This window comes from Anas platyrhynchos, chromosome 1 (genome assembly GCF_047663525.1).
Source record: "Anas platyrhynchos isolate ZD024472 breed Pekin duck chromosome 1, IASCAAS_PekinDuck_T2T, whole genome shotgun sequence".
NCBI classification, from domain to species: domain Eukaryota; kingdom Metazoa; phylum Chordata; class Aves; order Anseriformes; family Anatidae; genus Anas; species Anas platyrhynchos.
Window position 1 is genome coordinate 138216951 of NC_092587.1, and position 27919 is coordinate 138244869.

The following is a 27919-nucleotide window of genomic DNA, read 5'->3' on the forward strand; positions in this document are numbered from 1 at the left end:
ACTCCATGCTCTTGGGCAGGGAAATTCTCTTCTGGGAACAGCTTTTCACATTTGGCGTTTTAATGTCCAATGTTCATTACTGAAACATGTTTTGCAAATAATAATGACAGCAACTACAATAGTAGCAAGAAACAGGAAATAATAGCAAGAAACAGTGTTGTTACCACTGATTTTATCAAGCCCTTGGTTTTCTGTTCAGTCATATTCACAGACATAGCATGCATGCACTATTTTAACAGTTAATTAATTAACTCATTAATACCTCAGAGGGTTCCTGCTATTGTCATTTTATTCGTAGAAGCTCTCTGTTCACACCCTTTTTGGAATAAATGAGTTGCTCGTAGAAGTCAAACTGTGCTTTGTGGTATGCCTTTTATTTGTTCTTGAATAAATGTCAAGAGAGGCTTTCTTGGAAGCTTTATTGTGTTCCTTTGGCCCCTGGCAAAAAAGACAGACTGCTATAAACTTAGACTGTTATCATTGAAGTTGATTACACTGTGGAAATTTTAGCATCTGACCACATGCTAGTTATCAATATTTTGTACCACTTCAGTGTTACACACTTAGATGGTGACTTTCAGCAAAAAAAATAACTTCTCATGCATGTTCCAGGTAAGTAGGATTTACACTAAAAACGAACTTAGAATGGAGAATTTTGCTGAATACTACAACTATTTACAACAGGAGAAGCTCTGTCTTTCTACTCCTGATTTCCAAACACCTTTTTTTGCATTTCCATATTTGGAATCAAGAACTTGAACAGGGATGTACTTATGTAATGCAGCGCTAAGTGATACATCTGGCACAAATACTTCTTATTCATTAAAACAACGACTGTAAGTACTATTCATTCAAGAGCTGCAGTAATACAAACTCTGCTAAATATTTCAGATCCAAGTCCAACACAAAATGTAACAAAATAACTTGCACTATTGTAATTGGTCTTCTTACTAAATAATATATATATATATATATTTGTGGATGTGAAAGCAGCAGGCTGTTAATCATACTGCTGTTGGCAAAGGATAATTTGCATTACTGAATTTGTTACATATTTGATGAAATGCCAGGATGAGATAGGTTGTATCTCTCACAAACAACAGAAGATAAAAATTATAAAGCTCTAGAGGCACATTAAGAAATACAAGCATTAGCTACTCGCTGTGGACCAGATTTTTATAGGTGTATGTGATAAGTACTGAATACATAATTTCTGGATATGCTTTCATTTCAATGTCTTAGATCATAAGCAATATGGTTGGATTAAATCAGTATTTGCCACAGTATAACTAAGAATAGAACTTGGAATGAAACGTGAGAAAAAAAAAAAAAAAATTCTTATTTTCCTCTTAATAATATTAGTGCCTTTTCTTGTTGTAACACGTCTTATCCTACACATTCATAATTAAAATGAAAGTCTCCCTTTTATCCCTTTATCATGTGTTAGAGATTCCAGTGGATATAAAATCATTTTTTTTTCTTCTTTCTTTCTTTGTTTTTCTTATGGAATAAGGAAGCACATAATAATGTACAGGTGTTCAAAGTCATAATTTCTCTTGCCCCATAGAATGCTTTTTTCTTTCAGAGATGAGAAGAATTTTTTTTTTCTCCCCTCTGTAAAGGTGAGGAAGAATAATGGATGGGGTGGGTGATGCTCTTTGTAGCAGAGGCAAATTCTGGAGCACTAGTGATATTTATGACTCCAAATTGACAAGAGCTCACAGTGTCAGTTATAGATATTTAAATCCATGAGGTGTTATTAGATCACCTAGTCTGACTTCTGAATAACACCTGCATTACACTTCATCCATTTCCCTCTGTTCTGAAACTAATAGCTTGCATTTAGCAAAATCATCAAACCTTGATGTGAAGACTTCAAAAGATGTTTTTCTCCCAGTTACTAATCATATGTGCTTTCAAAAGTTTCTTCTGTATCTTGAAGCTCTGTGTGTGTCTTGAAGCATATAAACCTTGAAGCTCTACATGGTTATATAATTTGCATTAAGCCTTTCTGTTTTTACTTCTTTCTGTTCTTACTGCTTGGGATTTACCAATGTGTCAAGCAAAGGCTCTCCCTTCTGGGACGGGGACTAGGGATTGACTTCTACTCTAGATGGCCCTGCTTGGGCAGGGGTGGGACGAGATGATCTCCAGAGGTCCTTTCCAACCTCTGACATCTTATGGCTCAGTGAAACACCTCCATGTGTTAGGTAGTGGCAAGGGCAACCTGGGCAGGGTTTTCAGGAGCACGAAGTGAAACCCTCTCAGATCAGCTGCAGTCACATGGATGCACAAGCTGATCTGTGAGCCTTTCTTATGACTCAGGTGAATATTTTAGAAGATGGTGAAGCCATGGAGTAAAAGCTTAAAACAACAAAACACTTACATGGCTGGACTGAGATTATTTGCCACACTATTTGACACAATGATTCATCCATCAGCTAAAGCTCATCCATGGCTACAGATTTGTTCAGCAACCAGCCATCACGCAGGAAGCGGTCACATTGGTTCTGGAAATGAGGCTGTGAATGTGAGGTCACAATTCAGGTGCTACCCAAATTCAAAGGCTTGGCTCCCTACATTTAGTAGCTGACTGTTTCAAACTCATAGGACTGGGTGAGGTTCTGGGAAATAAGATGTTCTTAAACCATTATGACACTGGCCTGTAATTTCCTTTTTCCTAAACAGAAGTCCAGATGGTCAATAGCAATATTCTTCAATCAAAATTTAGATAAGTCAAGGGAAGTGCAGAAAATAAATAACATTTCATCTTTGACTGAGCTGTGAAGTTTTTCTTTCATTCCAAAAAGACTAGTCTAACAACAAAATGCAATAAAACAAAACAAAACCAAAAAACAAACAAACAAAACAAAACAAAAACAAACAAACAAACAAACATAAAACAGTCCAAATTAAGCAAAATATGCAATTTTGACTGCATAAAACAGTCCAAATTAAAAACAAATCAAAATCCTGTCTTCCTCAGTATTGGTCTATATAGTAAGAGTATGCTTTTTTTCTTTTTTCTTTTTCTTAGAAATTCACATTTATTTTCTAATGGTTATCACACAGTAAGCCCATAAGACAGCAAAGACTAGAATATGTTCAAGTATTAGTCTCTGCTTTCTCACAGTTACATCTAAATTTATTTTTTGGACTCTTTTGTCAGAAAAAAAATATAAATAAAATTGAAGTAATAAGTATGTTAAATAGATTTTGTAGTAGCTAGGCTGACAGATGCACATTCGATTGTTTTCAAAATCAATTTTATCCAAAGTTGGTCTCAAGCATATGTATTCCCACAGGAGAACTAATCATGAAAACTCTGACAGCATTATAACTCAATGATGTTTGACCTATTTTTCACCAAGAATTTGTACGGTTCTTCTTGTTTATTTACATTTACCTACCATATACATCTACATCTGAGATGCCCTGACATGTGATAGAGGAAAGTTGGCACACTGAAGCATAAATCCTCTGAGCAGACAGAGAGAAGTACATCTTAGTGCAAAGGTTCACCCTTGAGCGTTATAGCCTTTCCTATCTGACAAAAGCAGGAAAGAAATGTGTGACCAGCTCTGAGGTAGCTACCAGCCTCAGCCACTCCTAACCAAAGCATCCTCACTCCTATGCCTCTTCAGAATTTCTGCTAGGATAAAGCTAGTATTTTCTTCCTCAAGCTGGCTAGAATAATGAAATAAAGAATTAAATAATTAATGTACACATCTTAAGCAGCTGTATTGATTCCCATTAATTCACCTACTTCATTTTTGTAAGAATGCAGATTTTGGTAGATAATACTACCTTCTAGGAGAAAAGTTTTGTTGTCAAATGTCAATTAATTCTCTTGGATCAGAAAAACTATGGATTACAATATGTTATCCATATTTCCATGCAACTGGTGATCTTATAACATTAGCTAACTGTCAGTGAAATCCCAGAGGATTCCTAGCCTATGCAAATCATATTTTTTTTAAACTCCAAATTCTGAGCTTTGAGGGAAGAAATAATATTAAACTGCAGTTGCCAGAAACCCAGGTAACAAATTATTTGAAATGTGACAGGTTGAGACCAGAATGATAAATTCTATTTGACTTTGAAACCCTTCATGTAAGATTAAAGATGCAGTATACTTCAAGTATATAACAGGAAAAAATAATAATAAATAATAAAAAAAAGTTATGTGATATTCATTCAGATATAGGACAAGTTCAGAAAATTATTCAGAAAAAAATATGACTTACAAAGCATGTGCACTCTAATTGACTTGAAATTTTTCAGAGAATCTGAAATGGTTTCCGCCTTATCAGAAAACACTTCCACAATAGAAGAAAATTGTCTTCCTATTGTGATTTCCCTACTTACAATAATCCTTTAATCAAACACTGCAAACCAGTCTAATAGAACAAATGAAGGGAGCTATATGATGTTTTAAATTTATTCAGGTCATAAAAGCCCATGAATTCTTTATGTATGCCTCTCTTTCTCTATGCTGCTCATTCTGGTTGGGAGTCAAGCTACAGGTAACTGAACCATGACTCATGGGCTTTGGCTCACTGGTATGAAAGTTTGGGGAGAAATAAAGTATGTTCTGAGACCTAATGGGCTGAATACAGAATAGCATTTGGGGCACTGCCATTGCTTATTGTGGAAACTTTTAGGAGTAGACCAGGCCCATATATCACACCAAAAGACAGAAAAAATCTTTGTACTCCAGATGAGCTAAGTTACTTCAAGTGTTTTTTGTAAATGAAATGAGAGACAGAAAAGTGGGAACCATGAGCATATAACCAATGCTTGATAACTCTTCAGCACGCACACTGTTGCCAAAGTGATAAATCTGGGTAGTGAGCAGTTGAGCAGTCAGCAGCTGAGACAAAGACAGTCTGTCCTCTAATAGAAAAGTTCCACTGTATATATATACTACTGTGTGGAACAAAGCAGTGATTTGTAGTCCTCATAAACAAGATCTCACCAGATAGCCTGGGGCTCTCAGGTACCTGTTGTACATAAAAGCTCCAGCAGATTCTGATTCTCTAAGTTCAAAGTATTCGTAAGTCCAAAGTAGCCACAGGCTCTTTGCTCTCATCAGATCTTAAAAATTTTCCAGTTCTTTCTCTGAGTCTGGTAATGCCTCTTTTTACCTCAGTAGTTGCTTTTTCTGTTTCATCTTCATTCACTTCAGCTTCTTCTCTTCATCCAGGGATGGGTGTCAAGAGGATGGAGCCAGTCTCTTTTCAGTTGTGCCCAGTGAGATGGCAAGAGGTAATGGGCACAGACTGATGCACAGGACATTCCAGCTGAATATGAGAGGGCACTCTGAGGATGACAGGTTGCCCAGAGAGCTTGTGGGATCTCCTTCTCTGGAGATATTCAAAACCCACTGGGATGATATCCTGTGCAATGTGCTCTAGGTGATCCTGGTTGGAACAGATGATCTTCAGAGGTCCTTTCCAGCCTTGGCAATTCTGTAATTCTGCATTTCTGTGATCTTTGTGAGTTTTCAGTCACACACTGGCAAATAACACTTTCTGAGTTCTGTCATGCTTATGTATGACAACTGTTCCTCAAGTCAGTGACTATTAGCTATTTACAAAGCTGTTCTCAAGTGATAACAGAAATTAATGTTTATTAGTAGCACAACCTGAACTCTCCTTGATGCTGTTTTGGGAGACAGCAGTGAAATTATTCTGGACTCCGGGTGATGAGAAGACCCTTTGGACTCACTGAGGCTGCAGGACAGACAGTGGACTGGAGGGAACGAACAAGGAACAAGGACCCCCGTCAGTCTGCCTCCAATTCAGTAAAGCAACAACAAACAAAACAAAACAAAGCAAAGAAAAAAGGAATACTACTTCACATTAATCAGATTAACCAACGTGAGCACTACTGGCCTTGCAGTGATGGAAACCAAAAATATCTTTCATTTTTGAGAACTGACTTACTGGGGGGAAAAAAAAAAAGTAAAAAAAAAAAAAAAAAAAAGAGAAAAAAGAAGGGAAAAATAAAAGAGAAAAAAGAAGGGGGGGCGGGGAAAGGAAAAAAAAAGAAATAAAGAAAAAAAAATTGGTTGGAAACTATCCTGAAGCTCAACATTGTAACTTTTATAGTTACAATAACAAGCTCAGCTTATAGCTTCATACCAGTCTGTTTCTATAAATAAGTTAATGTATGTGGCAATCACACAGTCTAGATGCTTGTTTATAAAGCAGAGAGCCACAATAGGAGAAAGCTCAGAAGAACACATACGAAGCAAGGATACAATGTGTAAGAGCTGAGGGCAAGAACACTTCCTAGATTTGACTGCCTGCTGTCTGCCTAACTGATGGTAAGCCCAAAATAAGTTTTTAGCCAGGCTTCAGAACCCAAACACCTTAAAACAAATGGGCCTGAGCACATATTAGGAAAAGGTTTCTGATTACAAAAATCCTTGGCTAATTTTTTCTAAGGTTATGCATTATCTTAATTATATGATACATGCTGAAAACACATTTTCTTAGCAGGTGTATATACTTTATCTATTGACATTTATATCAAATGTATTTTAATGACCAGATGCCTGGTATCACAATTCTGTAACTATAAAAGCTGAAACAAGCAACTTTCTATAGCACCTCTTGGCTTTGAAATTTGTGCATAAGAAAAACAAAGAAACAAACAAACAAAACAAAATAAAACAACAAAAAAAAATCACCTCACCAGCACATTCCCCCATACATTCTTGTTGTGTCACTGGAATCTCCAAGGTTGGAAACATATGGTTTAAAAAACAAATAAAATGGTTAAACAGTGCACTAGAAATATATGGAAATATTTATTCCTTAATATATATAGAAAGAAATCATTATTTCTTTGTTATTTTGTCATACTTTACTCAGAATGATCAGATTCCCCTGTGTAGCTAAAGGTGACATAGACTGCTGATTTTAAACAATCAGCAATTCAGATTTACTCCAGGAACTCCCGAAAAACTCAGCTGATTCCAACAAACTACAATTGAGAGTTAATTACTATATTATTAAAATATTGCTTTCATTATTCTATGCTGCAAAAGGAAATAGCAATGCAATATATACAGCACAGTATTGATGTATTTTTTAAATAGTCAGACTTTTTGAAATATCAAAATTGAGAAGATCATATCCAAATACCCACTTGCTGTTACATGTGCTGTTTTCAAAGTGGAACTTGGATTAATTTCATACATAGCTGAAATAATTGATAGATATTCAAGTTAGGAAAAAGGGAGATACATTTTGAAAATAAATACATAAAATCTTACAGATTTAAATGTCTAACTACTAAAACCTAACCAGAATTTTGACACAGAAGATGTATATTTCCCCTGATAAGATTAGAAAGCCTCCTTCTGAAATGTGCACACATCTTCCCTTCAAGCAAGTTCATATGCTTTTGGAAAGATCTCTCCGTTCTGCAGGAAAGAAGTATATTTGTCATTTATAAAATATTCACATGAAACATAATATTTTATATGCATAAATACAAGTTTTTTATGCATGTTTTATATGCACAAATGCCTGAGAAAAAGAAAACAAATTAAAAATCAGCCTCTGATCAAACAATAAATCCACTACACTCTAAGAAGGAAAGAACATGGGATATATGTTGTTCCAGGAAGGATATAAATAAAAGAGGAAAATATCAGAAATAAAATTAAGTCCTAATTTTACTGATCAAAAAATGGTATTGTTATAAAAGTACTGCAAGTACTTTTTTCTGTTTAACAAAGGGTAAGATCATACAATCTATATATATAACTGTATTGAGTTATTGCAGATTAGCAACATACCATTTCTCATCTGATATGGGCATTCTCCTGCTATTGAAAATGTCACCATCTACTTTGTGGCTTAACTCAGTCCTTTAGAGACATATGAGCAAACCCTAAGCACAAATTCTCTTAGGAAAAAACAATTACTAATTTTTTGTTTTCTGTCTGAGCCTGAGTTTATACAACATCACTCATGCAATCATGTCTGTATCTCTACAAAGTAACCAGCATCATGCCATGAAGTATAATTCATTTGATGTATATGTCTCCAGGAAAGCTAGCCATTTAGACTCCTGTCAATGGCAATGGGGAGAAACTGGTGTTTCTGGACTGTCATTCAATTCCTTCCAAAGTAGCCATGTAGAATAAGGCAGGCAAACCATGATGACTTTTTCACACCACTGACTGTAAAGAAACCTGAGGGTGACTACCTCAGATGTGGTTGTCAATGTGGACTGGGCATTTAGAATTAGCTCATTCCTGAGCTAAAACTACAGCAAGCACTAACATATACAGGAAACGAAAGGAATTTAAAAGGATGTTTTGGAAGCAGAACCTCTAAAGATGAATTAGCAAAGATCCACTGATGATAGCGATTATTCCTGTGGGCCTGGGTCTTCCTGAATAATCTAAGTGGTTTGAAGTTATGTGCTGTGGTACCTAATTATGGAGTGGTTGGAACCCAGAATAAAAAGTGGAGCTTAAAGCAAGGTGACCAGAGTCACCTTGGCACCAAGGGCATTATATGAAATAGGCATCTACCTCAAAAAGACAGTATGAAATATCCTCACAGTGAATGGCTGAGATGCATGTGAACTGCTGGTCTCTCTGGAGTTCAAGGACTTGACTGAGACCTTGCATAAAAGTATTTATAGTCACGTGGGAGTAAGACCTTTGCACCTTGCTTAAATCCTTGCCTACAACTCCTTTGAAAACACTGAGCTGAGATCACTGGACTCTTTGATTACTTCATGTCAATGTGTTGAGCTTTTACCTACCTATGCGTATTTTAAAACACCGCTGCAAATGTTTGCAAAGAAGGTGGGAGAGAACCTTTTGTGTTTAGATGGATGCACCATGCAGCAGAGAGTGGAAGATACGGATGACAGGAGAGAACATTTGAACTTGCAGTGTGGAAACCCACACCTGACAAAGACTTCTTGGTACTCCCGTGCTTCTTCTGAATGTCACTGCAATCCTACCATGTTAAAAAAATAATGTAAGGAGAAGAGAGTTCAAACATTGGTAAAAAAGTAGAAGCTCAGTCTTAAGATATCATAACTGAGAGGATGAAATCTGTGACATAATATATTGAATAATAATAGAAAAAGAGAAATATTGACTGGAAAATTAAGTGAACTTAGAGGTAAAGGACATGCTATGGCAATCATAGTTGCATTAACACCGCATTAATACTTCAGTCTTTTATGGAGACAGACTACATATTCAAATTGCCATTAGAAGAATATTTATTCCACATCTGCTTTATTTAATAGATATTTTGTAGAACAAGCATGAGAGCAATATGAGAAGATGCACATAAATCTTCTGGAAATACATATATATATCAGCAGCAATGGAAAAAATATTAGTTTAATATACTTCATGCCCTGTCTCTGTTAAGCTACAGATTTCATTTACTCTACATACATAGTGTCTCTACGTAAAGATACTGACTGGATCAACTAAAGCGTGGAAATTATGTTTTTATTAGGATGTTGGGTACCCACAGTGGGGTGGGGTATGGACATGCAGTTATGTAGGGGCACTTTTACCAACTTTTTTTTTCCCCACATTTTATTTTTAAGATGTCTTTCTCCAAAACACTCCAGTTTTAGAGTGTTTTGAAGTAGTTAACCAAGCATTGCTTTCAGAAAACTCTTTGGACAGGACTCTACTGTCACTGCTTTCAGAGGGTACAAAGTATCTCAGACTTGCTGTGACAGTCACAGATAGCCTCTGGCCTAATTTGAAAGGAATGGGTCATGAGTGGAATGAGCTGAATCAGTGTATGAGATCTTGAGACTAGAAAAGAAAAGCATCCAAATCCCGTGAATTAAACCTGGGCTGTAACAGTGATATTCATCTGGGTATGGTGGGCCTAGTTATGTGTGTCAATGTATATTGTCAAAGTTTTTACAAGCAAATTTGTAGCTTTACTGACATTAGTTTTGAATGGCCCTCCCCACTGGTATTTATAAATGCGTGAAATCTTGGGGATACACATACCTGGTACTACTGGCAGTACTGCCATTCCCTTGTTTGTTATATACAACCTGACAAAGGTTCAACGTATGTTTCATCTCTGCTTCTTCCCTTTCTTCTCCCATGCCCATCCGTCAAATTGGTGCCACCAACACAGGGTACTCACTTACAAAGGAGAGGAAAAGTAGAGTTGTACTCATCCTTTCTCCTTCTCCTGGTGACAGTGTTTCTCTCCCTAAAGCACCAGCAGACAGCAGCTGTGTGCACAGGACCCAGGAAATTGCAAATTGGATTGGCAGTCCTATTCCTAAGAGCAAGGAGGATCTTCCCTTGGAAGAAATTTGGGAATAGATCCAAAATACTTCCATGGTCAGACTGGCTGGGATAAAAAAAGGAGAGAGAAGAGGCTTTGGGCCCCCATCTACAAATATCTGCACTAACACCTATCTCCATCCAAGATCTAATGAACGTGTGACAGTCACATGAGGACTTTTATTTTATTTTATTTTATTTTATTTTATTTTATTTTATTTTATTTTATTTTATTTTATTTTATTTTATTTTATTTTAGTCTGTATCAATCTGACAAATACTTTTGGGAGGACTGCCAACAATAATTATGAATCTCGTCAGTCTCATCTTAGATACCACATCATCTATCAGCATGAAAACTCACCGGCTTTTTGTCAGGATATACCCGTCTTCTCTATTATACCTGGCTAACTGAGAAGAGCAATATATTCTGCTAAATAATAGAATCATAGAATGGTTTGGGCTGGAAGGGACACCATCCAGCTCCAACTCACTGCCATGGGCAGGGACACCTTCCACCAGACCATGCTGCCCTAAGTCAGCATCCAAACTGGCCTGCTTTGAACACCTCCAGGGATGGGGCATCCACAACTTCTCTGGGCAGCCTGTTCTAGCGCCTTACCACCCTCAGAGTAAAGTTAACTGTATATTTGATTGACTAATTCCACTCCATTTATCTGGACACTGAAACAGAACTGTTACATAAAAAGCCTAAACATCACTAGTTCCTTGGTTATCTGTCACAAGTTTTCATGTTAAATAAGAATTTAATCTACTGGTTGAATTTATGCAGCAAAGAAACATCACTGTCCCTCAAAATCAGTTTGCTGCACAAATTTTGCCTATGAATGTTGCTAAAAAAGTAGTTGCCATTCTACCAGGGCCTTTTTTTCCTGTCATATTATTAAGAATGTAGATGTATAAAATGTACATTTAAATATATATGTGACAGTAGTCTGTCTTTAAAGAAAACAAACAAACAAAAAAAAACAGTGCCATTAGTTTATATGATATACTCCATAATAAAGTTATAAAATGAATTTATATTATAAGTAGCTTCCAGTCAGAGATGGACTGAGCAGAATTATGATTACGTCTTTTGTCTCAGAAGGGATCATTTCTCCTGTTTGCAGAACAGATTGGCATTTATTTACACTGCAAAAGCAAATCACCATGAGTTCCTTTTAAATATATTTATTATAGCTCTTGATTTCATTTTCTGCATTACTGCTTTTCTAAACAGCATTTTCCAGCTTTTTATCTCTGCTAATTATTTTTTTTTTCTCCATAAATATATTACTTTACATTTATCTATTTTAAGTCTCAATTACTTTTATCTGCCTCTGCTGTCTTGCCAATGGATCTGAAAGACTGCTATATGCTCTTTTGGGCAGACTTCAGCAGTTCACAGCCATTATCATTAGACCAACTCCTTATACCTTTTGCCTTTTTTATTTTGTCTTCACCTGTTCATTCCTGTTGTATGATTTGTCACAGAATCTCTAGGTTGGAAGAGACCTCAAGATCATCGAGTCCAACCTCTAACCTAACACTAACAGTCCCCACTAAACCATATCCCTAAGCTCTACATCTAAACGTCTTTTGAAGACTTCCAGGGATGGTGACTCCACCACCTCCCTGGGCAGCCCGTTCCAGTGCCCAACAACCCTTTCAGTAAAGAAATTCTTCCTAACATCTAACCTAAAACTCCCCTGGCGCAACTTTAGCCCATTCCCCCTCGTCCTGTCACCAGGCACATGGGAGAACAGGCCAACCCCCACCTCGCTACAGCCTCCCTTAATGTACTTATACAGAGCAATAAGGTCACCCCTGAGCATCCTCTTCTCTAGGCTGAACAAGCCCAGCTCCTTCAGCCGCTCCTCATAGGACTTGCTCTCCAGGCCCCTCACCAGCTTCGTCGCCCTTCTTTGGACCCGCTCAAGCACCTCGATGTCCTTCTTGTAGCGAGGGGCCCAAAACTGAACACAGTACTCGAGGTGCGGCCTCACCAGAGCCGAGTACAGGGGGACGATCACCTCCCTAGCCCTGCTGGTCACAGTGTTTCTGATACAAGCCAGGATGCCGTTGGCCTTCTTGGCCACCTGAGCACACTGCTGGCTCATATTCAGCCGACTGTCCACCATCACTCCCAGGTCCTTCTCTGCCTGGCAGCTCTCCAACCATTCCTCTCCCAGCCTGTAGTTCTGCTTGGGGTTATTGCGCCCCAGGTGCAGGACCCAGCACTTGGCCTTGTTGAACTTCATACAGTTGACCTCAGTCCACCTCAGTCCATCGGTGCAGCTACCTCAGTCCATCGGTGCAGCTATTTGTTTAGATTATAATTACTCATAATATTCATTTGGTAATTGCTAACTATATGACATTGTCCCCTGCTTCACTGCCAAGATTGACAAAAGGACAACATTTTAATGCATCTGAATATCACCAATATCAGCCTCGAAATGGACATGGTATGCCAAACTGGATTCTGATCTTAAGCAAAGTGTAATGCTGTTCAGAATTGTTGCTTGGCTGCAGTTCCCACTTCTCAAGGCAGATGAATGTATGACTCAAAAAAAACCCCACACCAACAACCAGCACCACCACCACCAAACAAGCAAACACACAAACAAAAAAACACTGTTCCTTAAAGGCTTTTTGAATTGCAAAGGGAAAACAGCTTTTCTCTTTACTATTTTTCACTTTTGTCTTGTTATTTTGAGATCTCAGGCAAGAAACTGTTGGGCAAACTGTTTTTGACCTCTCCCCCAAAATGGTCATTTATAGTCATTTAAATCTTGTCCCACACTGATTTTCAAGATACAGTCTAGACAGCAGAAAACTATGCATGCCTCACAATACAGACTGTATACAAACTAGAAGAAGCTGGAAGAAGATTGTACCCTTCATGAGGCACATGACGTATTGCCAGTTCAGAATTGTCTCAGTTCCACAGTTGTTCTTCCATTCATTAACACATGGAAATCAGATCTGTCAAATCATTAAATTGCCATTATGGAAATGTTATAGATATTAAATTCATGATTCGTTCCCAGATTTCTGCTTTACAGTTTCCTCATCATTCCAGGAGATATATATGACAACCAGGTTTGTGGGTTCAGCTATTATCATTTTGGACAAATTATAGAGGAAAAAGGGACATAAAAGTACAGATGTTCAAAACAGCCTTTATTCTGTTTATTCTCTCAGTTCTCAGCGTTTCTCCACTGGACCTTTACCTCCTTCTGTGTCTCCTCTTTGCCCCTATGCAGGCATCTCTGCTCCTGTTTGAGTGACTCAGCTGCTCTGGCTCTTTAGGTCCCTTGGTGTTTCTCTTGTGTTCCTTCATGTCCCTTTTTCTCTGGCATCTCTCTCCTGCTGTGTTGTCCGGCTTTGTTGTCCCTCCTAACATCTTTCTCCACTTCTCTTTCTGTCTAGTGCTAACTACCCTTTCATAAAATGTTTTCACAGAGGTATCATAAACTCACTCCATTGGTTCATTTTGGGTTGCAGTGGGTTGCTGTGTGTCCAGTGCAGGGCAGTCGCTGTCCTCCTTCTCTAACACAAGTCACTCCTCCAGCCTGCCCTGTGCTGGGGCACCCCTGGGCCAGTGTCTTCCCCAGGCAAGAGATGACAGCGCTGACCCACCAGAAGTGGCAGGACCCAGACTATTCCTCGATTCAGCAATGACCTGGCAAAAAAAAGTTATTTTCTCACTGCTCATATAGCTCATACGATGGAAAAGAAAGACTTGGCAACAGAGGCAAACAAGAAAAAATGTGTAGTGACCTGGAGTTGAAACACACGTGCTTTCTGCATATGTGCAAAAAGTGTAAAAAAGTGTAAAAAAACTTCCAAAGCTATTTAACCTCAGACTCAAATGATAATAGCTCTGTTGAACTGGCTAATTCATGATATTTTAAATACATGTACATATTTGGCATTAATTCACTACATAGTAATGGTTTGCTCAGAATCTCTCATTTCATATGTGAAGCCAGTATTCATTTGTCCCAGATACATTACTGTGAATTTACCTGGACTTATTTTTTTTTTTTTCCTCTAGTACTTGGTCTCCAGGCTTTCTAGCAACTTCTTATAATCAGACCTTGACTTTGCTTCCCTGCATACATTAGTGCCATCAGTAAATTCTGTAACCCAAGCACACACCTCTGTGAAAAGCTCATAGACTGAGTTACTTCTGCATTTTGTGGAAATTAAGTATGCTATTTCTTTGCCAGTAGAAAAATCAGTGTAGGCTCCATTCACTCATTTAAATAAGAACTTTCATCCCTTCCTGATGGGAGTTTAATCTTTGTTTAAGGGTAGAGGAAGGTCTGTTCTGTGTCTGACTTTGAAAGGAGGGATCTTGTTCCTCTCAGATCTTTGTGACCAGCTTCTATTGCCTATCCTCATCTCAGTCCCAGTTGCAAAAGACACCTCCCTGTCAAAAGCCTACAAGACTTTGGACATCTGCATTTAACTCACTTTAGTATGTCAAATTGCAGAGGATATTGCGCTCACTGTCATTGGGTCCTTCACAGCATGCCTGCTAACTAACTAAATTTGCAGTCACTTTCGACTTGACTGATGTGGTAATACACTTGCCAAGTCCATCTTGAGTTATACTCAAGAATTGCATTTTCAGTTAAGGAGCGCTAGCAATTGTGATATAACTGCCTTTCAGCTATACTTTGCTGTTTGAGCATTTCCAAGCAGACAGGTACATTTAGCACACTTGCATCAGTTAGTTGCTTCTGAAAAGAAAACAGTCATGCAGGCACATCAATAAGCACCTGAAACTTACTTTATTCCAAGGAAGCGTGGACTGCAGTGATGGACAGGTCTTCTACTAGTAGTGATTTATTTATTATTTTTCCCTGCCTGAGAGTGACATACCTATTTAGGGTATTTATCCTTAGCATTTAACAAAACTGAACATTGAAGTGTTGATTTAATATGAAACTTTTTTTTTTTTTTTTCAAACAAGCAGCTTAATAAATACTATCGACTCTTTAGATTCAGAGAAAATGTTCCTTTGAAACATCTTGTGAAGATAAATTGATTTTTTTTTTTAATTTTTTTTTTGTAGATGGGGTGACTGCGAGGACAGGGATTAGAAGCCATGTACTACCATATCTCTGCTGGGAGAAGTCAATAAAACTGGAGGAGGAGAACTATTGATCTAGAAAACCTGTGTTCATGTGATTTTTTTTTTTTTTTTTTAGCCAGCTCAGTGGTAAAAATCGTACTTGGTTTCCTAGAGTGCTTACTACATTTCTTTCTGTTGTCCATGTCCTTTACCAGCACTATCTCTGTAAAAAAGGCTGCTCAGGCTAGGCCGTACACTAACTTGGAAGATGAAGCTCCACAGCTGTCTCAGCATCTCTCCACCGGACCTTGGGCAAATTGTGCATCAATTTTCTATCCAACATGTAAACAACCCATGCTTCTTTTCCACACCTTTCTGTTTTACCTTTTTGGGCTCAGACTGCAACTGGGAGCTAGGAGTATCCAGTTCTATACAGTCCTTGGAGATAGAGAATAAATTTTGTGCTACAAATCTGAGAGCTCCTGCAATACAAATAATTACATTGAAAAAGTCATTTAACATAAATATTCACACTGTCAAATCAAGCCTCCAAACTTAGAATATATAAACACTGAGCTGAAGGCTTCAAGGGAATCTCTCTTTTGTATCAGATACAAGACCTGCTCAGAGAAGAAAGAATGAAGTGGTAGAGGATTAATCATAAGGTGCCTGGACAGGACACAACAATTGTTCAATGTCTCTTCCAGTGTAAGAAATAAGTGACACACAGTAGATGTAAAACACACACAGAAAAAAATGTGTTTCATCATGCTTTCTAAGCTGTGAAAATTCTTGGCACAAAATGTTAAAAGTTTATGTGGATTCCAAAAAACAGTTGGAAAAAAATCATAGAAGAGAAAACAGTGGAGTGGTTCTTTCGCTGTTCCCTAGGTATCCACTATTGGCTACTGTGGTATTTTTGAGGTGAATCTCCTGCCCAACCGCACTTCCTGTGCTTTGGTTTGCATTGTGGATTTGTGTCAAAAAGCATGAAGAGGATTCCTGCTATATTGGACTAAACAGGAAAGTGTGCTCTATGATCATGCATAATGCACCATAACTACGCTGAGTCACTCAGTCCATGACCTACAGCTAGTCTGAAGTGTAAAAAGAACATTGACAAAGAACCAGTCTTCCTAACCATACATGCTACCATACTCAAGGGAAAAAAATATATTTTTAATTTCAAAATAGACTGTCACACTGAGGTGGATACTGCACCTAGAAAGTTAAAAGTTGATGAGTAAAAATGAAACCTTAAAATGGCAAGTGTCCAGCTCCTTAACTCTACTGGTCACAGATGGTGTTCCTTCCAATAATGTAAGGGTTAAACAGTCCTCTGTATAAAGATAGATGCTAATTTTTATTGATGTTTTTGTGGGCTTGAGATCATCTAAAACGTGTCAGAATTTTTCTTTCTCCATTAGTAAGTAGCTGACTTGAAAAACAAGACAGGTACAAGATTATATATACCTGTGTTTTAATTTTTAATGTCAATTACATATTTACTTGTGAATCTTATCGTGCCCTTTTCTCTCTCACCTTTTTGCCAGCATACCATTTACTCAAGCCCGTAAGGCTCAGCTGGAGTCCTGAAGGGGTCAAACGAATTACATGGTATCAGAGTAGGGGCCCATTTTCTGGAGAACCATCCCACGCCTGACAAACACATACAGTTTTATTCAGTTTACAGTGAGACCTGAAGGAGAAGAAAATGAAGGACCTTTCCCTGCACCTTGGAAGTAGTAGTGTTGTAAGGATAAGTGAACCTCTCCTGAGCATCAGCCTGAGGAAGGCTGACCGAGTTCTTTGCTGGCAGAAGCAAACACAAAAAAAATGACAACAAGTTTTAGGGTGGTAATGGTGAATATAAGCCTAATCTTTCATATCAGGGTAAATATCACATGAAATTTCCTTTATAATTTTTAAGTATAATTGAATGCTGGTATGTACCTGGGTGTAATTAGGTACGGAAGGAAGAGCTGGCAAAGTTGACTGAAATAAATATATTGATGTCCATAATGAGAGAGCAGTTGATGAATTTCCTTTAAACCACAGTAACGTAGGTAGAGTAATAATAATAAGTATTGCAGAGGACTCCCTACTGGCTTAACTTATTAACAGATAATTTATTTGCAATCAGTGGAGAAGTCCAAAATAGAGTAAATGATTATTAATTTTCAACTTGTATGCACACATCTGATGGATTTTTTTTTTTTTTTCCCTGTGAGTCTGTCACATCTCAGGTAAGAATTTATTTTCTTTCTGTCTCAAAAGAGGGGAAAAAGTATTGTAAGCGTAAGGAAAAAAATCACCTATAGATGGCACCAGTGAGCAGGAACTAGAGCTTAGTTGCATGACAATTGTGACAGTGAGGGAAAGTAGTGTGCTGCGAAGATGTTACTAATTGGGCTTTCTTTTGTGTCCTTTAAATGAAACTAGAGGAACACGGGAATAATACAACTCACTTGTCATCACTGCAAATCTCAGCTGCACTTCTTCAGGTATCAGAGCAGGTCAGACAAAGGCATTTGTCAGGTGGCTTATAGGAACAGATGTGTCATGCCAGCTTCTCTTTGCTTCCTGGTAACATACAGACAGTAATGTCCCAAAGCAACTCTTTGCAGAAATCACAGAGGATATAACATCTGGAGAGCACATTTTTCCATCAGTTCTGGAAATATTTAACACATGCTAGAAAGACTTCCACAAATTCAAGCCCAGACAATTTAACAAAGACTTCCAAGGCAGCCTTCTGGTACCACCATCACTCACATCTGGGTTCATCCCAGACAGTCCATTCTCCCAGTCCTGACTGCTGGTATGAAGCTTCCTGTATGGCATGGCATTAAAAAATTGTACTCCTCAGAGATAATAAAAGAGATGTGGGATAACGTGGGATTTCCACTAGGATTATTTCACCATTTTTCTATTTCTAGTGTTGTTTTTTTTTTGTTTGTTTTGTTTTTTGAAAAAGAAGGCATTATCAGGTCATGTTGCAAGTTGACAAAATAGGCAAAATATATTTTCATTTTGTAGCCTTAGGCTAAATAAAAAATATTGAAAACTTCATATAATAACTCACTTTGCCATTGAACTTTAATGTCTATGCTGGGCGATTGTGTGGAAATATGTGGTCATATGAAAGACTAAAACATGAAAGTAATTCATTTATATTTCTACAGATTATGAAAGGCAGGAGACAAGCTAAATTGTATATATATGACAAATTCTCAAATCACATGGCTATGTTTTCTCCAGTTACACTACTTGTCACCAGTTTCTAGATTTCTCCATCTCTAGATGTAGAGGTACTCAAAAACAAAGGCAAGTATTTTAGAAAATTGGATAGGGGAGAAGCTAAGAACAAGGACTTGAAACAATGCAACATTTACGTAATGCATGCCAGAAACTTTTTCTTTATTAAAAAATGCTTTCCAGATAAATAACAGGCACTCAAGACAGCCATTATTTTCCTCTGCAATCATCCTTTCATGTAATCTATACAAGTATTCTCACAGGAATAATTACAAAGTATTTTGATGACTACTATTAACAATCAACTGAATTGCATTTCAGAATAGTTCCTCTCAGATTGTGACCATTTAAAAAGTATTGTCAACATATGCCCAGAAGTTTGGAGAGAAAATAGACTGAGTCTGCAAGGGAGGCGGAGAAAAGGAAAGATTGAGCCAGATAATTAAAGACACAGATGCAGAAGCTACATGTATGAAAAGAGGATGAATATAATTATAGAATTCAGGCTCATGAGGAAGAATTTAATTTTCCAAGCTTCACAAGAATAATCCTTATGAAAGCTTCTTAGAAAGTAAAAAATAGGGTGCCCTTTTCTGAATTAATTCCAAATTGTAGAAAAAAATAAGATTAAACAATAATTCAAATGACTACATCTGAGTTTAACTGCACCATTTCAGTTAATATTATGAAGTATATAGTACCAGGTAGTTTCGATGGCCTCTGTCCTAGACTGTGAAGGGAGTCAGCACAAGAAGTTGCAATGCAACATTATTTTTTCCAGTTTTTTTCTTTTTTCTTTTTCCCCTTTAATCTGTTATTTCAGGACTACTTTGATACTTGGAGAAGAGTAGCAAGTAGAATTTAAAGTGTGGGAGTGAAGTACATGATTCAAGGAAGTAGATGTTACTGTGTTACTTGATATGATTATTTTATAAAATCCCAGAAAAGATTGCAAAGAAAAGCAGGAAAGGTGAAGACATGGTGTCTAATGAGAAGTTGAATACCAAAGGTAGAGCTGTTAGTCTGTTCAAAATCTTTGTTACTGCTAAACAATTTTTCAGAGATGGCTAATGCAGTGAGTTAATCTGTTTGTACTTAAATATTTTACCTAGTGTTCAAAGGAAATTGTTCGAGGCAATAGAAGTGAATAAGTTGACTAAAGCAGAATTATCAGGATTGAAAAAGATGACCAGTGTATTCTTTAGGGATAAGACTTGAAATTTTCCCAGCTGCAGATATAATTTTTGACATCTAAGGTAGAACTAGGCAAAAGCTGCTGATAAAAAACTCAGACTTAGAGAGGTATTCCTGAAGAGGAACTGGCCATAACACAAGAGGAATTGAATCTTTTCATCAGCTAGTCTGACTAGAGGCGGGATGAAATCCTCTGAAAAATCAGAGCCCTATATTGGGAGGCCAATGATAAGGCTGCGAGCTTGGGAACTACAGGAGCCTTCAGCCACACAGCACTGAACCAGGCACAAAAGTAGACAGAGGGACCATGCTGATAGGCCATGGCCCATGGTCACAGACAGGACACAGACTGGGGAGCAAGGCCACTACCATCACCCCACATTGGGGAGAAGCTGAAGGGAGATTTTCTTGTTGCTTATATTGGAACACATCATACCCGCATGAGCTCAGAGCACAATGCCCATCTCTTGTTTACCAGGAATTAATCATAGTCGTATATATGATGTCTATCTATATATACAGTTATATGTACATAAACAATGTACAAATGTGTAAATAAATATTTCATTTATTTCTAAACAGATATACTTTACAGATACATTTATGTATATGTACAAATCTATATAAGTATATATATGTACATATTCACATATGTGTACACATGAATATGGCAAATATATACACACATAAAGATCATAGAATCATAGAATCATTTATGTTGGAAAAGACCTTCAAGATCATATAAGTTGTATATCACATACATATATATAAATATACACACCATATAAGATATGTAAGTTAAATGTCCCTTAAAGTATATATATAAAATTCAGGAAAAAATCTTTAACAAGAGCTATTAAAATGAATAATTGAAGTTTAAATGTGAATAGAAAGTAAACACAAATAAAAGGCAGGGTCAGATCCCCTCACTTGACAAGGCTGCTGAACAAGCACTAGCATGTTGGGGTGTTGGGGGAGGAACGTGCAAAAAGGTTTTGTGTGGTGGGGTGGCAACACTATGCTGGAACATACCCAAGGCCCATGGCCCTGTCTTAGGAGGTCACCAAAGGCTCCTGCACAGCTTCACCATGTGCCAAGCAGAGTCCAGTCCTTCAAGCCACACCAAGAGGCCCCTGCAGCAGACACCAGTCCAATGGGACAGCCCTGGACTGCTACCGGGGCTGCCTCTGATCTTGGCATGGGACTTCAGTGTATGGACAACACTGTCTGAAAAAATATAAAAGCTGAACAAAATACTAGGTTCAGAAAAAGTGTGCATGGGACCAGTAAGGAAAAGCCCCAGAGGGGTTCCCAGGAAAGAGCACATGAACTGGAAGAACTGTCTGATGGGCCCGTGAGACAGGTGAGCAGATAACTGCAGCTGGGTACTGGGTGTGCTGAATCGGTTTGGGAAGGACCTCTTCTTGAATGCAGCCCTGTGGAGCCAGGCATGACAGCACATGGGGAACACCATTTTGGGATGGGGTGTTTTTTTCCTCCAAGGGCTCCAGGAAAACAACATACAAGTTTTCTCTGTCCTGAGCTCTCCACACTGTCTAATCCAGGCAATGCTGGATAGGATTCCAAGGAGCTAGCTGTGGGGAGGGCCTCTGGCTACTCTCCAGAATTCACAAACAGGAAAAAGGGGCATAATGAGCCCTCCTTGTTCTGGTTCTGGAAGGGCACTTGGAAGGGTTGTGGGAGGGCAGAGCAAGCAGGTTCCTCATCTGCTTGAAAAGTGATGGCAAAAGGAGGACTTGGAAGAAGCCCAGCAGTCTTACCTTTCAGAGTCATGCTCAGGGTCCCCAGTGTCTGCATCACACCTCCAGGAAGGCAGCAGGCATCTGGGCATTGCCGGCCCAGATCCTGAAGATCTACCTCAGTGGCTGAGGTACCCATTTATGTTAGAGCCTCTCTGGAACTACTGAGGCTAGAGTGAGTGTTGCATGGAGCTGATGGAAAAGTATGTAATTTTCTTCCCATTTTGGTCCATGAACATATGGATTTGTGTCTGTCCATCTTGGGCAAGGCAGCAAATCCTACAGCTCTTTGGCACCTTCTTGGGTCCTTGGAAAGTGTTCCCCCAAAAGGCTTGCTCTTTCTCTGCCTTGCTGGGAGACAGACAGGGCTGAAGCTGAGCAGCATACACTAATCTCCCTCCCTACACAGCTGTCTCCTCATTTCTTGTTGGCAAGTTAAGTAAACTCATGTCTATTACTCATCTAGTGAAACTTAGATCTCTGTGAAATTGTTGCCTACAAGTGGCTTGGCTACGTAGGATTCTTTGAAAGTCAGTCCCACCCTTGCACTCTAAAGCATATTTCAATTCTTTGGCCAATCTCCTTCAATTTATTTATTTATTTGTTTATTTTGCCATTTTACATGCTTTATCTTAAATTGTGAATAATTGAATTTCATACAGATTTTTCAGAACATACTGATGAGTGGTCTAAAGTGAGTTTGGAGTGTGTACTGCAAGGAAATATCCAGTTAGAGATATCCTGGAAAGACCTCAGTATAGAAGAGAAAATACCTATCTAATTTTAAGATGTATCATGGCTGACTTCTGAGATGGATGCAAATGACATGATTGGGAATAATAAATTTGATCAGGATCAAGAAGGTCACTCCCTATCCTATGACTTATTCCAGTAAAAACTGTCCTCTGACACATGTAACGTTGCTATTGCTTCTCTACCCATTGCTCCCCTGCTGAGACATCCCAAGATTTCATTAGCCTTTTGACCACATTACAGTAGGTAAGCAGGTAATTTTGATCCTTGGGCCAGCAACCAGAAAGGTTGCAGCATCATTACGGACAATTAAAGAGAAAGTATGAAAGAAGAAATGCATAAATAGATGACTGTTCATTAATAAACAAATTTTGTACACTAAGGATGACATTTCTCAGAACAACTTCTTACAATGTTAATCAAATTTACATCACAATAAAGGTTCAGAATTCAGCTTGTCTGAGAAACTAGATTGATATTTTTATAGGCATTTCTGTGGTATTAATCTCCATGGCATTCAAGCACTTCAGAGGAAGAAGTGCTGTGAGACAGTTTGAAGTGTGTTTCAGGATACTTAGAGTGCATTTATTCCTTTTCACACCATATAGGATAGGAATTTTTTTTGTTGTTGTTTAAATGATTGACATTGTAAAACCCACATGGCTCCAGTCTGAAATTCATTTATGTATAAATAGCTGTCTATGAATTCTCCCATATAAATAGTTTTGTTTTATTTTTTTAATATATTTTTATTTTTATTTTCAAATAAACTTTATTATGCTCACAGGCTCTTTAAGCCTAAAGAAACAATGCTACACTTAACTTCTTATTTAAGAGGAAAGACTAAGCAAGCTGGGCCTGTTTAGCCTTCAGAACAGGAGACAGAGAAGGGATCCTATCAACCTCTATAAATACCTGAGGGGACAGTGTAAAGAGGATGGGGCCAAACTATGGGGCCAAACTCTTCTCAGTGGTGGCCAATGATAGTACAAAGGGTAATTGCTACAAATTGAACCACAGGAAGTTTCATTGCCGTATGAGGAAGAACTTCTTCATGGTTCAGGTGACAGAGCACTGGAACAGACTGCCTAGAGAGGTTGTGGAGTCTCCTTCTCTGGAGATATTCAAAACCTGCCTGGATGCCATCCTGAGTAACATGATCTAGGTGACTGTTATAAAGAAGGGGGGGGGTTGGACTAGATGATCTTTGGAGGTCCCTTCCAACTTCAACCATTCTGCGATTCTGTGAAGACCCCCCCAACATTTTTTTTTTTTTCTTCCAGTCTGTGGACAATTTAATGAAAGAAATGGGGTTTGATGGTATCTATTTCTTTAGCACCCGGAAGGAGAAAAAGCAGGTTTCATCTGTGCTATTTAGAAGAACCTTTTAACTGTATTTTCTCACACTTTTTATTGCAGTTTCTAACAGTGCCTCTGAGTTAAGGAAATGGCATTTTTTTTTTGTTTTGCAGACAAAGAGCTAAGGCTGTTTGCTAAATACACAGGTTTGCAACCTGATGACCACATCATTGTCAGACTGCAACTCTGCAACTGGAATCATTTTCTGTGTCCAAGTGCCCAAATCACTATTTTCTCCTGCTGCTCTCAGTCAAGTGAGCTAAAGATCTTCCCTGAGACAAAGGAGATGCCACAGAATAGCATAGCTTGCTGCAGCTTTCACTTCAGTGAATACATGCATCTGTCATGTGTCATGTCTGTCATCCAAGTGGGTGATCTGGGTACTTAATCCAGCTCTAGCTGTCTTGATTCCATTTACCTGAGGTAAGAGAGGGTATTTCTGGGGAATTGCATTCAAAGGTGAAAATCTAGAGTTTGATTCAGTTGCTCTTATATACATATAATTTATCACACAAGACTTCTGGAGGCTAGGATGGACAACCCGCTGGGCCCAAACTGGCATGAGAGCAAGTCTGAACAAAGAATTCATATGCTATGTCTGAGCAAAATGGTAAACAAAACAAAACAAAACAAAACAAACAAACAAAAAAGAGTCCCATTCTTACCTACACAATTTTGTTAACTGTAAAGGGACTTTAGATGTCTAGATTAGTTTTAGCCGTCTGAAGCTGAGATCAATCCCTACCCTGGGCATGAGTGTTTTTATTGTAGAGTTAGGTTAACAATATACACATATATATATTTTAAATATAATAGATCATAGAATGGTTTGGGTTGGAGGAGATCTTAAAGACCATCTAGTTCCAGCCACCCTGCTATGAAAAGGGACATCTTCCACTAGACCAGGTTGCTCAAAGTTCCCTCCAACCTGACCTTGAAACTCCTCCTGAAAAGATTACCAAAGCCCATGTATACTTTAAGTTAAGATCATGTTTAGTGCTATGAAAAACAAATGTTTAAAATGAACAAAGCCTGTAGAAACCGTATGTGTATTATTACTGCCATTAGATGTGATGTGCAATTGGGTGTAATATACATCATTGTTATACATATTGTTATTTCTCTGTTTATATATTAAAGCAGCATGATTACGAAGTGTATGACTAAATCTGTAATAACATATGTAGCATAAAAAAACCTTCTTTAATACTTATTAATATGCAAAATACTTAATTTAAATGCTCCAGGGCATTAATAAGAAGGATATTATATTTTTTTTTCTAGCTGGAATGCATCAGTTAAAAACTTCATAATCTCAGAGCAAGGATGTTATAATGGGAAGCAAACCTCTTTATAGTATAGCACTTCACAGGAAAATAGGTCCAATAATTTACAGAATGATGAAATTACAGTATTGACTGACAAATATGAAATTATTAAAGAGCATGGAGAAGTGCTCTCAACATGCTTACAAAGCTCAACTTCCAGAAACATTTTCACTAAAATGTATGTGTGCTGTTATGCAAAATGCTCCTAAGTGCTGAAGTACATAGTATTTTTGTAAGGTCTGTGTGGAAAGTACCTACAGTGTCTTCAACTATATTTTTTTTTAAATTAATTTTGATATTACTAGAAATGCTGGACTATTTACTTAACTATTAATAGAGTATGAGTTACAGAACAGGAGAGCAAATACTCCATATGGCTCTAACCATGTTTCAAGTTTGACTTGAAGAACCTAAGCTGAAGGGTAGGAACCTTGAATATCTCTGCTGACTCAGACAAGAAGCATGCAGTGCTGCTACCTATCCATCAGCTTGCAGAAACAAGTAATTATGCCCTCTTATCTTTGTCTGTCAGGGTAATTTCCTGTGGAGTGAGAAAATAGTGATGAAAAGAGCGAAAGAGTTAATCTTATCCAGGGAAATGCATGAAAACTGTTTTTTACTAATCCTCGAGGAACCCTGCTTAAACAAGCAGTGTTACTGTTTTCCAAAGGAGAAGGATGTAACTCCTGTTCTACAGGGGACTCTCAATGTAAGTACTGTGATCTCCACAGGTTATGAAAAAGGGGGGGGGGGGGGGGGGGTAGGGATGCAGAACAGAAGTAAAAAACAGCCCTGCTGCAGCTGGATGGCAATAGAGTGAAGGGGAGCAGTTACACTGGAGCTGGAGGACAGGCTCAGCAGGGGCACCCTTTTGGCAGGCAAGCTTTAGTGGGATAAATTAAAACAGCTGGTTGGTTCCCTGTGGTGAGTCACACTGAACCAGCATTCAGACAGCAATGGCCATTGTCTGTCTCATACAATTTCTGTAGCAATTATGGCCAGACAGAAGTGCAGCCCTACTCCCTGTTATGCTGATAACAATGGCCACATCCCTGTTTGTGAATGGAGGCCAGTCTCTGTCAAAAGACTGTTGGATGATATATGAGAAAAGCATGAAAAACCATTCCAGCTAGGATTCACATTCATGTGGCTCTGCCAGCTCCGAGTTATTCTTTGCATTGTGCCAAGTACAGGATGAAATACAAGTCAGAAAGGGAGGATTGCGTACCTCCTGCAACAAACCATATGGATGTGAGAATCTGCATGCTCCATAGTTGTGCATGCTGAGCACTTTTCCTCCATACTTCATTGGTAAGAGTTTTTTCATACATAATGGTATGTATTCTCAAAGCAGATAGGTATACCCTGCTGTCCACTGAGGGTGTGTTCCTGTAAAGTGTGATGGTCAATTATTCATCTAACAGGAAGGGAGTCTGTGTGCAGGGTTTGAGAAACTCACACAACTGAAAAACACAGGGACAGTAGGTCACTGACAATAATGTAAAGTCTTCTGATTCCAGTATCACTGCTGAAAAAAGAAAGATTTCAGTGGTATGAATGAAGAGCAGAGGCAAGAGTGATGCTGCTGCATAGCCATGCTCAAGGTTCTCAGTATGTTTCTGCTAGTGTTTGTGTGATGCACAAATAATATATTAGTGGAATATTTAAAATACTGTGTCATGGACTACTATGTTTATATTCTCAGCAGTAATTTTAGCAACAGGTGTTTGGCAGGAACAGTTCAATATGACTGGATGGCTCAGGGTAGTTTTGATGAAAGAAGGAACAGTTATGACAACATTTAGCAGAGACACTATGAAATGATTGATGATGAGCCTCCAAAATGACAGTAGAAAAATGAGAGACACTGGGGAGCTGTTCACCTGAAGTCTGATGCATACCAAGGAGAGCAATGTAATGTGCAGCACATCACTTTAATTGAGTCTTCCTCATGTAGAAGAAGTCATTGCAAGTCTGGTAACAATTACATTAAAATCACAAGGCTGTACATAATCTCCAGAATGCAGTTATTTCCTGTTTCATATCATTCTGTTTTTCTAGTTGTTACTGTCTTTTGATTCTCACCCTGTTTAGAAAAGCTTGAGATCATTCAGAACCTAAATGGAAAGATATTTAAGAGACATGGGGTCTGTTGCAGAGAAGCAACCACGACTTTTTGAGACTCCTGTGCCATATACTTTCTTTATATAGATACCTTTGGATATGAAATTGCTGCATGCTATGGTGAAATATAGAAATGTTTGAGCTGATTTTCTTCAAATGTCTTGATGTGGAGAGGTAGCCCAACCTCTTTAGCCCAGAGCTCCCTGTGCAGCAAAGTGAGTGATCTCATGTACAGCTCCGTGTTGTCACAGTGAAAACACTCCTTGTACTTCTGCTAATGTAAGCAGTCTACACTTTGAAACTGCAGGCACACAATATGCACAATAACATAAGGTTATATATATAGCAGGTACTGTAGACATATTCGTGTTGGTATTTTCCTTTAATCCTAAAAAGAACATGGAAATCCCTAAATGTTCTTCATGACTGTGCTATTGCTTATGGAACTTCCTTACAATATTATTGTTCTACATTCCTCAGTGTAGAATCCCTGCTACTACTGTTTAAGAGATAATGTGCGTGGGATTCATCTTCCACAATTGTTTATGGCAGAACTAGGCTTCTTTTAGGCTCCCTTTATAGTAGCTGAAAAATGAATGAATTCTTTTAGAGTCTGGTTTATGTGACTCCAGTTTCAGATGCCTACTTTAAGATGAGTTGTTTTCTAGAAGGAAGTGTCTATGTGTCTCTATCAGCTGTAAAGGGAATTTAGATGATTAACTCCAGTAACAGTGTTTAC

At 38.2% G+C, this 27919-nt stretch overlaps 1 long non-coding RNA gene across 1 annotated transcript; it reads right to left on the reverse strand.

The window, feature by feature from the left end:
• Positions 1-282: 282 nt before the first annotated feature.
• On the reverse strand, positions 283-6886 carry LOC140001471 (uncharacterized). The gene is made up of 3 exons (XR_011806704.1): positions 6703-6886; positions 2387-5754; positions 283-438 (listed from the first exon to the last, which is right to left on the reverse strand). It is a non-coding gene; the product is annotated as an uncharacterized lncRNA (long non-coding RNA).
• Positions 6887-27919: the final 21033 nt, after the last annotated feature.